The sequence below is a fragment of the Oryx dammah genome, unplaced genomic scaffold, assembly GCF_014754425.2.
Source record: "Oryx dammah isolate SB20612 unplaced genomic scaffold, SCBI_Odam_1.1 HiC_scaffold_26, whole genome shotgun sequence".
Classification (NCBI taxonomy): Eukaryota; Metazoa; Chordata; class Mammalia; order Artiodactyla; family Bovidae; genus Oryx; species Oryx dammah.
In genome coordinates, this window is record NW_024070210.1 from 35,073,338 (window position 1) to 35,088,530 (window position 15,193).

Genomic DNA, 15,193 nt, shown 5'->3' on the forward strand with positions numbered 1-15,193 from the left:
AAAGACAAAAAGATAAATTCTTAAATTTAAGACTGGTACTTGCGAAAGAATATATAGGTCTGCAAATTGTGCTGAGAGAAAAAGTGACAGAAGGTAACTAATGCACTGTACATAATGCCTGGCATATAAAACACGCTCCCTTTTTTAAAGTAAATGAATAAATACATAGGACTTGAAATTCCACAAGTTAAAAATGGTGGTATTTAACTATTTTATCAAGATAACCATGGAACATTTCATAAAACATGGGCAAAGAAAATGTCAAATGAAAGATATGATTCCTAAAGTATAAATCTATAGACTTTCTATGCATGTATTTTCAGGATCCATTTTCACAGTTTTCATAGCATCCCAAATAAGCTAGACTCTTGTGATGATAGTATAGATCTTCAACTAGAAGACAGCCTGAACCACAGAAACTTATCCCCAAGGGCTGAAGTGGTATGTAGAAAGTACCAAGAACCTCCAGAGAACAATTCTGATAACTGAACTGGAAATAAAATCTCTTGCCCTACTTAGGAAACAAGTTTGTCTCTCCTGGTTCCTGGACAATAGAGCAAATATGTCCACTGAGACTTCCTTACCAAACTCAAAATCATCTTCAGAAACTCCAGCTAATCAATTTCCTATGGTAGTTCCAAGAGTGATTTCAGAGCTTCAGATAAGCAATTTTTATGTTATTATTTAATATACATTATTTTTTTTTGATGATCCAGTGGATGTTGGCCATTTGATCTCTGGTTTCTCTGCCTTTTCTAAAACCAGCTTGAACATCTGGAAGTTCATGGTTCACGTACTGCTGAAGCCTGCCTTGGAGAATTTTGAGCATTACTTTACTAGTGTGTGAGATGAGTGCAATTGTGCGGTAGTTTAAGCATTCTTTGGCATTGCCTTTCTTTGGGACTGGAATGAAAACTGACTTTTTCCAGTCCTGTGGCCACTGCTGAGTTTTCCAAATTTGCTGGCATATTGAGTGCAGCACTTTCACAGCATCATCTTTCAGGATTTGAAATAGCTCAACTGGAATTCCATCACCTCCACTAGCTTTGTTCACAGTGATACTTCCTAAGGCCCACTTGACTTCACATTCCAGGATGTCTGGCTCTAGGTGAGTGATCACACCATCTTGAGTATCTTGGTCATGATAATCTTTTTTGTACAGTTCTTCAGTGTATTCTTGCCACCTCTTCTTAATATCTTCTGCTTCTGTTAGGTCCATTATCATTTCTGTCCTTTATTGAGCCCATCTTTGCATGAAATGCTCCCTTGGTATCTCTAATTTTCTTGAAGAGATCTCTAGTCTTTCCCATTCTGTTGTTTTCCTCTATTTCTTTGCATTGATCGGTGAAGAAGGCTATTCTTTGGAACTCTGCATTCAAAAGGCTATACCTTTCCTTTTCTCCTTTGCTTTTTGCTTCTCTTCTTTTCACAGCTATTTGTAAGGCCTCCTCAGACAGCTATTTTGCTTTTCCTTTTCCATGGGGATGGTCTTGATCCCTGTCTCCTGTACAATGTCACAAACCTCCGTCCATAGTTCATCAGGCATTCTGTCTATCAGATCTAGTCCCTTAAATCTATTTCTCACTTCCACTGTATAATCATAAGGGATTTGATTTAGGTCATATCTGAATGGTCTAGTAGTTCTCCCTACTTTCTTCAATTTAAGTCTGAATTTGGCATTAAGGAGTTCATGATCTGAGCCACAGTCAGCTCCCGGTCTTATTTTTGCTGACTGTATAGAGCTTCTCTCCTTCTTTGGCTGCAATGAATATAATCAATCTGATTTTGGTGTTGGCCATCTGGTAATGTCCATGTGTAGAGTCTTCTCTTGTGTTGTTGGAAGAGGGTGTTTGCTATGACCAGTGTGTTCTCTTGGCAAAACTCTATTAGCCTTTTGCCCTGCTTCACTGTGTACTTCAAGGCCAAATTTTCCTAGGTTACTCCAGTTATCTCTTGACTTCCTACTTTTACATTTCAGCCCCCTATGATGAAAAAGACATCTTTTTTTGGTGTTAGTTCTAGAAGGTCTTGTAGGTCATCACAGACCATTCAATTTCAGCTTCTTCAGTATTAGTGGCTGGGGCACAGACTTGGATTACTGTGATATTGAATGGTTTGCCTTGGAAACAGATCATTCTGTCATTTTTTTGAGCCTGTACCCAAGTACTGCACTTTGGACACTGTTGACCATGAGGGCTACTTCATTTCTTCTGAGGGATTTTTGCCCGCAGTAGTAGATATAATGGTCATCTAAATTAAATTCACCCATTCTGGTCCATTTTAGTTCACTGATTCCTAAAATGTCGATGTTCACTCTTGTCATCTGTTTGACCACTTCCAATTTACCTTGATTCATGGACCCAACATTCCAGGTTGCTATGCAAATATTGTTCTTTACAGCATTGGACTTTACTTCCATCACCAGTCACATCCACAACTGGGCACTGTTTTCGCTTTAGCTCCATCTCTTCATTCTTTCTGGAGTTATTTCTCCATTGGAGTTCATCTTTCAGTGTCATATCGTTTTGCCTTTTCATACTGTTCATGGGGTTCTCAAGGAAAGAATACTGAAGTAGTTTGCCATTCCCTTCTCCAGTGGACCACGTTTTGTCAGAACTCTCCACCATGACCTGTCTGTCTTGGGTGGTCCTACAGGGCATGGGTCATAGTTTCATTGAGCTAGACAAGGCTGTGATTCATGTGATCAGTTTGGTTAGTTTTCTGTGATTGTGGTTTTCATTCTGTCTGCCCTCTGATGGATAAGGATAAGAGGCTTGTGGAAGCTTCCTGATGTAGACTCACTCAATACTCACTTTGATCTATTCTCTATTCTCACATGGACGTCCTGTTTTACAGAGGCTGGACAGCTAAAACTACATTTTTCAGATGCCCTTGAAGCAAAGGTTTCACATAAAGACCAAAGTGTGGCCAAGCAGATCACTTAAGATGTAGAGAGTGAAAAGTAACATGTAATGATATTCCTGCCCAAAGAAGTTAAAACTTCTGCCATGTATGAATCAGCTTTCTGATTCAACAACACAGCCCATAATGGCAGTAGCCCCTTCTCAGGCAAGTTCTATAATGTTCTTGTGGGGTTTGTTCCAAGAAACTCAGTCTAATCTGTTCACTCACCCTACTCAAAGTTTACCTCTTTCTTAATAAATCTCATTTGCTACAACTACTTACAGAAGATGCTCTTGCTACAGATTCTTGTAAAATAAGTACAAAGTAAACAGGGATGTAAAAAAAAAGAAAAAAAAGGCACCATCCTGGGACTTTCCCAGTGGTCCAATGGTTAAGACCCCACCTTGCAATGCAAGGGATATGAGTTTGAGTCCTGATCAGGGAACTAAGATCCTGCATGCCATGGAACAACTAAGCCCATGTGCCACAACAAAGATCCTGCATGTACAACAAAGATCCAACACAGACAAATAAATTAAAAAAAAAAAAAAAAAAGGCACCATCCTATTAGCAGTTAGAAACCTATCAAGAATTAACAGCTTATAGATAAAGATATAGGCTTGACCTGCAAAGCATTATAATTGAAAAGCCTAAAAGGCTACCGGTCACATTACAAGGAGCACAATATAGAGTTAACAACAGAGCTTTAGACAGACTCATAGACCTAGAGAACAAACTAGTGTTCTGCAGTTGTGGAGGGTGAGGAGGATACACAGGGGTAGAGACGTGTGAGGTACAAACTATTAGGCAGAAAACAAGCTACAAGGATATATTATATAACACTGAGAATATAGCCAATATTTTATAATAATTCTAAGTGGCGTATAACCTTTAAAAATTGTAGGACTTCCCTGGCGGTCCAGTGGTTGAGACACCACACTCCCAATGCAAGAACAGCGAGTTCACTCCCTGGCCAGGGAACTAAGCCATGTTGTGAAGCATGGCCCCCACCCAAAAAAACTGTGATTCAATTGTTATATGGTACACTATTGCATACAAATGTACACATTATAACTTACATAATATTGTACAGCAACTATACTTCAATTAAAAAAAAAGAGGTTTAGATAGTTTGGATCTGGAAGAGAAAGAATTGCCAGCAAAGCTGATAAATCAGGAGAAATAAGAGACAAGAACCAAAAGAGGAGAGAATTCAAAAAATGTGAAGATGTCTTCTGTTCAACTAAATACCAAAGATGACAAACTGGGTTAAGATCCATTCTTCATATCACTTCCTTTCTCAAAGATCATCCTGTATAAAAAAATAATGCTCAAACTCTCTCTAAAATTGGGCCCCTTGTGTGCTACAGTTCCTTTATACCATTTATTTTTCTTTCTTTACTGATGGCTGTCCTGGGTCTTCACTGCTGCATGTGGCCTTTCTCTCGTTGTGGTGAACAGGCTTCTCCTTGCAGTGGCTGCTCTTGTTACAGAGCACAGGTTCTAGGTGCACAGGCTTCAGTCGTTGGGGCTTAGTTGCCATGCATGTGGAATCTTCTTGGACCAGCAACTGAACCCATGCATTAGTAGGCAGATTCTTAACCACCAGACCACCAAGGAAGTCTTTCTTTTTTTTTTTTTTACTATCACAACTTCTATTCAGTCTTCTTTAAAAAAAAAAAAAAAATCTCTTTTTTTAGGTCCTAAAAGTCCAATCCAAGACCCACACCTAAAAAGCATTCACAGCAGTCGAAGTTGCCTCCTCTGAATTCATGGAACATTTATTTATCAGACACCAAACTAAAATCCAAACTAAATTAGAAGCTTAAATAGAGCAGGGGCTGTGTTCTTCATTTCTTTATATTCTGAACCCTCAGCATAATGCCACATTCACTGCTAACAAATAGGCCCTTTCAACAGGTAGTTTCAGAAGGGTGGAGTTAAGATTGCAGGATTTAAAATTTTAACTAAATTGACTTGGAAGATGCACAAAGAAACTTTCTGTAGGGATGGTGATGTTCTATATCTTGACAGGGTTATGGGTTAAAGAGATGTATGAACTTTTTCAAACTAAGGGACAAGTTAAACTATTTGTCTATTTACAAAATAAATAGTTCATGATAGGAATGCTCAAGTAAAGGGTAAAATATACTTACTCTGAAATACAACCAAAACATAAGATGGGTTGATAAAATACACTGACAGAGAAGTCAGAATGGATGGACAGATAAAGTAAATATAGCAAAATAAGAATTACAAAATCTAGGTTGTGGATATTTAGGTATTCAATGTATAAACGATTCTTGCAACTTTTCTGTGACTGAAATTTTCATGATAAAACGATAGGGGGGAAAAAAGCAGACTGGAAATGAGGCTGTGAGAGGCTCACATTATTTCAGAAGTTCGTCAATTAAAGGATTGATCTTAAGAAGAAAAAAGAAGGTATATACATTCCTCTAGAGGGATGTCTGGATTATTCCTCTTCTCTGTAGCTCTATCTCTAGTCTTAGACAGACTACACAGGCTAGTTCTGGTCTTGAGTACTTGTTGCCTGAAAAAAAATGCATACTCACTAAGCTCCCTTCATTCTAGAATAATCCAAATTTGTGGAGCCTAACCCCTTTGTCTGTCTTGGGATAAAATAATCTAATTCTAAACCTGTGACCAATCTGTGTTAACATAAATGTTCATCCTCTTGGTCCAATTCTTGCACTTCAGACTCATAGCCCTCCACACCAACAGAATGTTAAAACAAAGGTCACACAGTCCCTGGCTGAGGACCTGGCAGAGAGTACCCAAAAATGCCTGCTGTGTGAGTAAAACCCATGCTTGATAATAACATGATACATAAACAGAGCTTAGTTTCACATTTAAATCTACATTGTGTTGAGGTTGAAAAATGTTTGTGCTAAGTTTCCAGAGCTGAACATTTAAAAAGGGAAGATCTGGAGCCTCTTCTGTGAAAAGCAAACTAGAAGATGGACCTAGAAACAAAAGGCTAACAAACTCTTTCAACTGACTTTAAGAAACACCTACATTTAAATCATTAATGCTTTCCCCGGATAATACAGTATGTTCATCAGCTTCAAAGTACCATAAACATGAACTAAAAGGGGGGAAGATAAATTATGCATGGGTAAGAATTGACAGGAATTCAATTTCCAATGACCTAAATGCATTTGGAGTTCATTTGCTCTTTTTTGTTATTGTTGCTTCCAAAGCACTGCAGATTATGCACTTGCTGAATTTTGCCTTTGTCACACATGACCTAACAAGGAAGGCATTCATTCTACCATAGTAGCTTCTCTCAAGTGTCTGGTTCTAAACAGCTGCAAATTTTGGAAGATAACACTGAATGATGTCTCTAACCATTAGTATGTTCTCTCCCCAACAAATATGAAAATAAGATTAAGGGTTACTAGAGTATCAAAACTGCACAAATTAAACTGGCTGAGCATAAATTTATTAGAAAATGAAGTAGAAAATATGTATAAGAATTTTAATTCTGTGTTAATAATTGATCCAATAAACATATCCTAAAGAATTTCTAGTACTTTTATTGTTTATATTTGCTTTTATCTGACAGAAAGATGCTGTATCACTAACTTAGTCCCCTAAATACAGCAACTGGATAAAATAACAAAATAATACTGATTTCAAATAAATTTCCATTTATAAGAAATAAAAACTGCTTCCTACTCCCAATACTGCAAGGCCTGGGTGAAAAATAACCTGCCCAAAGTAGAAACAAACTGTAAAAATGTTTATGTGTTACGGCTGGTTTAGTTATACAACTATTCAAAGCTGTTTTTTTTTTTATAGTTTTCACTGTCTCTCAGTCATGTCAGAATACATGAAGACCTTTATTCAGAATATCAACTCATTTTCCATTAAAAAAATTAATAAACTGCTAAACACAATGGGGGGGGGAATGCACTGCCAAGGAGAAGCTATTTTATTATCATTTATGTGTCTTTCAACTTACACACAGTTTGACTTTCACCCCTTCCCATGAGCAAGCACTAGTACATTTAATTTATACACATCCATGTGGCCTCCCCCAGAAAGGCTCATTGGAAAAGATATATTAAAGTGTTCTTTTTGTACCTCCTTCAACTCCATTACATAATATCTTGTCATGATCATTTAATTTTAAAGCGTAGCTTGGTTAACACCCTCGAAATCAGCAATTTCATTGTTAATTTGGTACTTATCAGTCTTGAGGATCCAAAAAACCAAATTATGTCTTCAGAGCCTTAACACTGTCACCACACAATTCCTAATGTTTTAAAATATGTACATTTTAATTTTCAAATAGTACACACAATGCTGTAGAATGTCCAAAGTGTGGTGAGTATTAAAATGAGATTTACAAGAACATCCTGTTTTGCGAACTTCCAGTCAAATCTAATAGTAATTAACAAGGATAAATTTCTGCTTTCATTTTCTGTGTAAACAAAGACATACAGCACAGCTTCCACCAGCATGTTGATGCAAAATCTAGAGATGCAATACCTTTTCAATCACCTTTAAAGAGCAAATAAGAGAAAAAGTATTAACAACAGAAAACCCCTAATAAGTCAAGGTCAATGGGGAGGGACTGAGCACTCCCATCCTAGCTTCCAGCTGAAGACACTAAATTGCAATTACGCTTCAGTTTTAGCCATCTACCTCTCAAACTAGATTCTATTTAAATGGTTTTATAGAGAGGAAGAAATGATGAGCAAAAGTACTGATATGCTGCAATACTTGAAGCTAGTAACAGCAGGTCTAGCCTGATCTCTTTGGAAAGCTTCGGAAGAAAAGCGGTGTTTACAGACAAGGCATTTTAAAAAATTCTGCAGTTTCATATTTGCAAGCACTACAGACAAAATTTTAGTTACTTGTCCAGGCAAGCAGTTCCTGGTATATGTTATTTTACTGTTACACCCAGTCTTAGTAGGAAAACAAGAAAAAGCCTTTTTGGTGAGCTATAACCGCAGGAAACCCTCAATTATCCATGGGTAGGGACAACCCGGATAAATTAAATCCCCAGGTAATTATTATTTAACAATAATATTGGATTAATTCAGGCCTCCTCCTTTCCTTTTTACAAAAGAAAAAGTTGACTTAAAAGCCGCTCTCAAAAAAAAAAAAAAAAAAGCCGCTCTCTTCCAAGTCACTCTCTTAACAACAAAAAAGCAAATGGGCAGATAAATTATTTCAAAACTGTATAGCAAGAAAGAGTAAGGAAATTATCAGCACTCAAATTGGTTCTTTTTCAGCAATTCCAATCACAAGCCATCAAACTACGAGTTAAGCTCTCAAGCATTTAGATCAAACAGCCACCATCCACCCCCACCAAAAAAAAAAAAAATCCTGATTGAGATTTTCCTAAATCAAATGGGTCTTATATTGAACTGTGTAACAATGCTTGTTCGAAATGAAGTTAAAGAACTTGACAACTACTACATTAAAATTGTAAAATGCTGATATCGAACAACTTTCGATTCAAATTCTCTGGGACCCCAGGCACTGACAGAAGCTGAACTTCCTTTCTTTCCCCTCCCGGTCCTCCCGGCACTTCTGCGCGCCAGGGCTCCGAACCCCCAGGGCCTGCAGTGACATCACAGCTCATCTCCTCGTAACCCCTGACGTCACAGACACGCGGACCCACAACACTGTGACTTCATCGCGGACTGGGGCGGAACCGCAGTCGACCTGCACCAGCCCAGAGGCCAGAGAAGCCTCCGAGCCTCCGTCCTGCCCGGTCCCCAAAGAAGGTTAAGGACAGGCGGCCAGCTCACCTGCGCTGGGACAGGGAAGGACGGAGCGGCCGAGCCCTGGCGGGAGCCACCGGGCAAAACAACCCCCACCCAGGGCCCGACTTCCTCACCGGCCGCCAGTACCGGGGGTGGGAGAGACGATCCTGAAACTCCTCAGGGCCTATCCCGGATCTCCTCGGCTTCAACCCAGACCCGCGACCCCGTTCCCGCCCGCCGGCCCGCCTGACCCTCCGAGCCCCGCGGGGGCGCTCAGCGCCCGGCCCGCGTGCAGGCGGAGGCCGTCCCAGGACAAGGTGCAGGCCACCGAGTCCCTACCCCAGACCGAGCCTCGGACCGGCGGGCGGCACCCCCGCCCCCACCCGCCCGGCGCCCCAGGAGCGCAGGCGGGCGGCGGGAGGGGGCGGGGAGCGGCCACCGTGGCCGCCGCCGGACCCCGACCGCGCTGCTCTCGCGCCACGCCCCACCCCAGCCCGGACCCACCTGCGCTCCTGCCCCGGCCGGAGCCTGGCCAGGGGCTGCACACCCCTATACGGCGGCGGCGGCTGGAGGCCTGGCTCGCTCCCCACCGCTGAGACAGACCGAGCGCCCAGCGCGGCGCGGCGGAGCCCAACGCTCGCCCCGAAACCCATTTGTTTGGCTAAAACGGCGTGACGTCACGCGCCGGCCCAATCGACGGTTGGCCAGGGGAGGGGCTGCGGAGTCAGGGTCACAACGCCCCCTGCCGGGGTTCTGCGGCACTTCGGGCGCTGGGGATTCAGAAGGGGGGGCACTTAAACAGGGAGAAAACCTGGTGAGGCTTCTTCGGGCCCCCAAGCGGTGAAGAGTGAAAGCTCGAGCACGACCTGTAGAGAAAGGACTCAACCCCTCAAGCCAGCCAGAATGGTAGTAAGCCAGGGTTCAACAGTCAGTAGCAATGGCAAGTCTATTAATACTCGTGGGTGGATGTGGGTGGAACTATATGCTGCTGCTGCTGCTGCTAAGTCGCTCCAGTCGTGTCCGACACGGTGCGACCCCATAGACGGCAGCCCACCAGGCTCCCCCGTCCCTGGGATTCTCCAGGCAAGAACACTGGAGTGGGTTGCCATTTCCTTCTCCAATGCATGAAAGTGAAAGGTGAAAGTGAAATCGCTCAGTCGTGTCCGACTCTTTGCGACCCCATGGACTGCAGCCCACCAGGCTCCTCCATCCATGGATTTTCCAGGCAAGAGTACTGGAGTGGGGTACCACTGCCTTCTCCGAGGTGGAACTATATAAATGGTGTTAAATTACTGGTAGATAACCTGGTAGACTTGGGTTCAGATTTTGCTTCTGCTACTATCTGGGGAAGCTGGGCTTCAGAGTTCTTATTAGTAAAATGAAGGGATTGGGAATGTCCATTATGTTCAAAGGCAGGAATGCGTGCGTGCATTCTAAGTCGCTTCAGTCGTGTCTGACTCTTGTGACCCCATGGACTGTAGCCCACCAGGCTCCTCTCTCCATGGGAGTTGCAAGAAAGAACACTGGAGTGGGTTGTCATGCCCTCGTCAATGGCAGTAATACCTACCAGCAATTTGATAAACTTTGAGGTTGACAGTCTCAAAATGTGATCTTTAGAAGAGTAAAGGATTGTAAATGATGACTACAAAAGAGGTTTTTGGTACTTTATTTAATACTTTAAAATAAGAGTGCCAGTGAAGGCTATTTTATACTCAGCCTTTAAACTGATAATTGTATTCACTGTAAAAATAATTTTGACCACATCATAAAACATGAGGACAATAAAAGAAAAAAACACCTTCACTCTAACACAGGTACTCAGCATTCAGCTTATTTTCCTTTAGACATTTTCTCATGCATATTTATTTTATAATGTTGTGCTCATAGTGTACACACAATTTTGGATCCTTGTTGGTTTGGGGTGCTTTTTTGTTTTTGCGTTTATAACTATTTTTTCCTAGTTCTATATAAGCTTTGTAAACACTTGAGAAGCTGTGTAAAAGTATACTAAGTGAACATACAAAATTTACCAAATTCTTCATTCTCAGACTTATTTCTTTTATGACATTATAAGGAAACCATAGGACATTTTCATGAATGTAAATTTTTTTAGATAAATACCCAGAAATGGAATTTCTAGGTGAAAGAGTATTGGCACTATTAAAAGTCACGCCCTCATGGTAGTTTGCAGTCACTTTTATGGGTCATTTCTTCCAGGTTTCCTTTGACCAATCATCTTGCTTTCCCTGTTTCTGAGTCTGTATTTGATATTTCTCAGGGTCCTCCCATGTGTGCGTGTATCTTTTAGCCATGATGAATTCTAGCCAAGAGACTTATGGGCAGCTGACATCACTAACTATGAGATGATGCCCTCTCTCTTTTGACCTCCAAGGAGTCTTTTCTCAGCATGGATGTAGGCAGGGAGTTTTCCTTAACCCTGAAAATGAGGAATATGTGATCTCTTATCGGTGGCGCTGGTGGTAAAGAACCCCCCCTGCCAGTGCAGGTGATGTAAGGAGAGCAGGTTCGATCCCTGGCTTGGGAAGATCGCCTGGAGCAGCGCATGGCAACCCACTCCAGTGTTCTTTCCTGGAGAATCCCATGGTCAGAGGAGCCTGGCGGGCTACAGTCCACAGGGATGTACAGAGTGGGACACAACTAAAGTGACTTAGCATGCACTCGTCTTCTATCTGGAAAGGCCCAGCCTCCTCTATTATCCTGCTTTTATGGAGTTCCTACTGTTTTGGAGTTTTTCTCCTCAGGAGAGAGACTGTTCAGCCTGGGGCCCATCTATCTCCTGCCTCATTATTAGAGCCAAACTGAGCAAGGACACCAGAACTCTTATCATATCACTCACTGTACTGTTCCTGGAAATTGCAGATGGGTTAAAGACACTGAAACTGCAAAAAACACAAATATCAAAATTAAATGACACTGGTTTCCATGTGGCCAGTATATCTTCATTGTAAGAGTCTAATTAAAGACTGTCTGGTCTAATGCAGTGTTTTTCAAACTGTTTCTGATTGAGAACCAGTCGTGCAGGGATTTTTTTAATATTTAATGCATTGCGAACTATTTTGTAAAATGTAATATAACTAAAACTTCTAGAAATGTGAAATTGTTGTTTTAAACAGCCCAAATTCTTAGTAAACTCAGCACACATAAAGTTACTCTGGTCAAATTGCTAGTAAAGTTTCTGAACCTCTTCCTCTCATTTCTGCTCTTTATCATGGACTGACTCTAAAGCTGCCTAGTGGGCCACACTTTGAATAGCACTAGTCTAAAAGAGGAGAAGGCGATGGCACCCCACTCCAGTACTCTTGCCTGGAAAATCCCATGGATGGAGGAACCTGGTGGGCTGCAGTCCATGGGGTTACTAAGAGTCGGACACTACTGAGCGACTTCACTTTCACTTTTCACTTCATGCATTGGAGAAGGAAATGGCAACCCACTCCAGTGTTCTTGCCTGGAGAATCCCAGGGATGAGGGAGCCTGGTGGGCTGCCATCTATGGGGTCGCACCGAGTCGGACACGACTGAAGCAACTTAGCAGCAGCAGCAGTCTAAGAGAACAATCAGAGTAGCAGGCAGTGAAACCACTTGAGAAGTAGTTCTTTGATTGTTTCTCCATCTGTACAATGCGAATAAACTTTGAAAAAAGCTAGTAGAGCCAGTGCAATGCCTCACACCTGGGAGGGAGTTCCCTGGCCTGCTTGGGTACCAGTGTGACACAGTGGGGTTGTGGGATTGAAGCAGTGCTGACAGAAGAACAGATTAAGGGACTTCGGGGGCACAGCAGCTGAGAAAGTCTAAATATTATAAAGTATTGATGTATTACTTTGGTTATTTCATCAATTATTAGAACTTAGTCATCTCAAACCAGCAAGCAAACGTCACATTAAATTAAGACCCAGTTCAATGGATTTGTTTGTATAGACCCAGACTCTCCACTCAGATAAAAACTAAGAACCTATCACGGCTCCTCAATAGCTCACTCCTACCTCAAAAGAAAAACACGTTCTGATCGTCCCCCACAACCCTAAACTCTTAACCCAACCTACTTCTTCCATTTAGGACAGAGGAAACCAAAGGAAACTGGACTTTGTCTCTAGGCCCCTCTTTACTGCAAAACCAACTTCCTAGGTGTGATTATGATTTTCCCTTCCTAGTTCACTGTATTACCATGAAGCTCAAACAAGTGAGAAAAGTGAAAGTGCTTTCCAAAATTTAAAGTTTACACAGGTTAAGGCATGCAGTTAACCTCTCCTTGAATGAAGTCATTGGAGCATGTGTGAAGCACTGAACTTATGCCCAGGGTGTGCACGGATGAACCATGGTGATGGTGATGGGAGGTAGCAGAGGCTACCCAGCCAGGAGAAAGAACCTCATTCATGATAAACAGAAGAGCAACTAAAGGGAAGCAGAAGGACCAGGGCAGCAAACTGCCAAGAAAGATGAGTATATCTTGTAATGTATTGTTGTTGTTCAGTTGCTAAGTCATGTTCAATTCTTTGCAACCTCATGAACAGCAGCACGCCATGCTTCCCTGTCCTTCACCATCTCTGGGAACTTGCTCAAACTCATATCCATCTAGCCAGTGATGCCGTCCAACCACCTCATCCTCTGTCTTCCCCTTCTCCTCCTGCTTTCAATCTTTCCCAGCATCAGAGTCTTATTATAATTTTGAAAATAAATTTAACTTCTCCCAAAAAAAGTCCCTTAGATCAACTAACTTTATGGTAACCTGCACACTTAAAAAGGGAAGTAAAAGACAACAACCTCTTCTAGGGAAATGCCAAGGCAAAATCGAATCAAGGTCTCAGGTCTTCCTCCCTCCAAGGTATTGTCCTTAAACCAGCCCATTGTTGTTAAGTGCCCTTTGACCTTTCAGCAACATTCAGATGACAGCTTCTACAACACAAACACAAAGATCCATAGCAATTTCCCCTTCCTCAATTTCTCTCCATTCTGACCATGTCTTGGCTGAAATGTTACCTCCTCAGAGCTTTCTCTAACTCTTTGTGCAATATTTCAGCCTTGTCACTTTCCTTCACAGAATCCATGCCTGACAATAATAGGCACCCAATACATAACCGTCGAATTATTTAAAATATTCATACCTACTCACACCAAACAAGTTAATCCAGGATGCATAAGTTCATCATCAATGGATGATTAATAAAAATAACATGAGTAAAAGGTCTTGTACAGTAGAAGTAGAACCTGAATAAAATCAAAACCTAAGGTCTTAGTACCAGAAAATGACCAAAAGTAAGAACATCTTGTAAAACCCAACCAACCAGTCATGATTTTGGTGCTTCCATACAAATTACCTTTGACCAAATTTTCTGATTCACCAATTAATCAGATATATTAATATATCATATAATATATCATTATATTATTAATTACTATATTAATATATGATTAATATATTTGCCCTATAATAATATAAACATAGGGATATTTATATTAATACTACCCACCTGGCATTTAGACAGGAACTAGCATTCATCAGGTAATACCAGGTAACTCATTCTTATATCTTTCATATTTTTGATAAGCCTCTGATCTGTTTGTTGAAAAATGACAGGAAAAAAAAATGGTAGGGGAAGGGAGGAGTCACTGTCCATTGGCTGTCTATAAAATAGCAATTTCCCTTTTCTTCCTTGCTAACAGAATCCTGAGCTTAGGCACTCTGTGTGTGTTTCAGGGGAGACGGGCCCAGATCCATGGGATGAACAATGACTGACCTAAGCCAGTGGTTCTCAGTGGGGGGATAGATTTTGTCCCCCAAGGGACATTCAACAACGTCTGAAGATATTTCTGATTGCCACAGCTTGGAGAGAATTGTTCTTGGCATCATTGCTCTTGGAGAGGCCAGGGATGCTACTCAACAGCTTACAACAGTTCAGCACTGCCACTGCAAAGAATTATCCCTCCCTGAAAGCCAAAGATGAGAAACACTGAAGCAAAGTCATCACTTGAGTGGTCCCGAACTCTTTGTCGGGGATTGGTTGAGGCATGTGTATGTGATGCAAATCTACCTAATAAAATGCAAAGGGAAGTTTACTGAGATATACCTGAAAAAGGTTTTTCCTGCCAGGCTCCATCTGTCCATGGGATTCTCTAGGCAAGAATACTGGAGTGGGTTGCCATGCCTTCCTCCAGGGGATCTTCCTGACCCAGGGATTGAACCCGAGTCTCTGTGTCTCCTGCAGTGGCAGCTGGGTTCTTTACCACTAGCACACCTGGGAAGCCCGAGATATATCCAGAAAAGGTTTTTCTTACCTTTAGTAAAAAGACATTATTTTCTGCCGAAATGCATTACTTTCATAAATAAAATTATACTTAAGAACAAGAAAAGGGAGAGAAAAACACACAAGAAGAAAATGTTCGTCTTCTGCTGCTAGAACTATGCCTGGTAGTGCAGCTGCCATCCTGGAGTCATGAGCGATGTTAGCTACAGACAACATGAGAGAAGGGCAAAGAAGAAAGATGGAAGTATCTTGCATCCTTGATGCCATAATTGAACTTCTGATTAAAATA

General features: G+C 41.5%; 1 protein-coding gene across 2 annotated transcripts in view; it reads right to left on the reverse strand.

The window, feature by feature from the left end:
* Window positions 1-9,308, reverse strand: part of FBXO34 (F-box protein 34) — a 75,857-nt gene extending 66,549 nt beyond the window's left edge. The window contains exon 1 of one of the 2 annotated variants that reach the window (XM_040226388.1): window positions 9,150-9,308. The gene's annotated coding sequence lies outside the window, so the exon portion shown is untranslated. The remainder of the gene's footprint in view (window positions 1-9,149) is intronic. The other variant, XM_040226389.1, reaches the window with a different exon arrangement.
* Window positions 9,309-15,193: the final 5,885 nt, after the last annotated feature.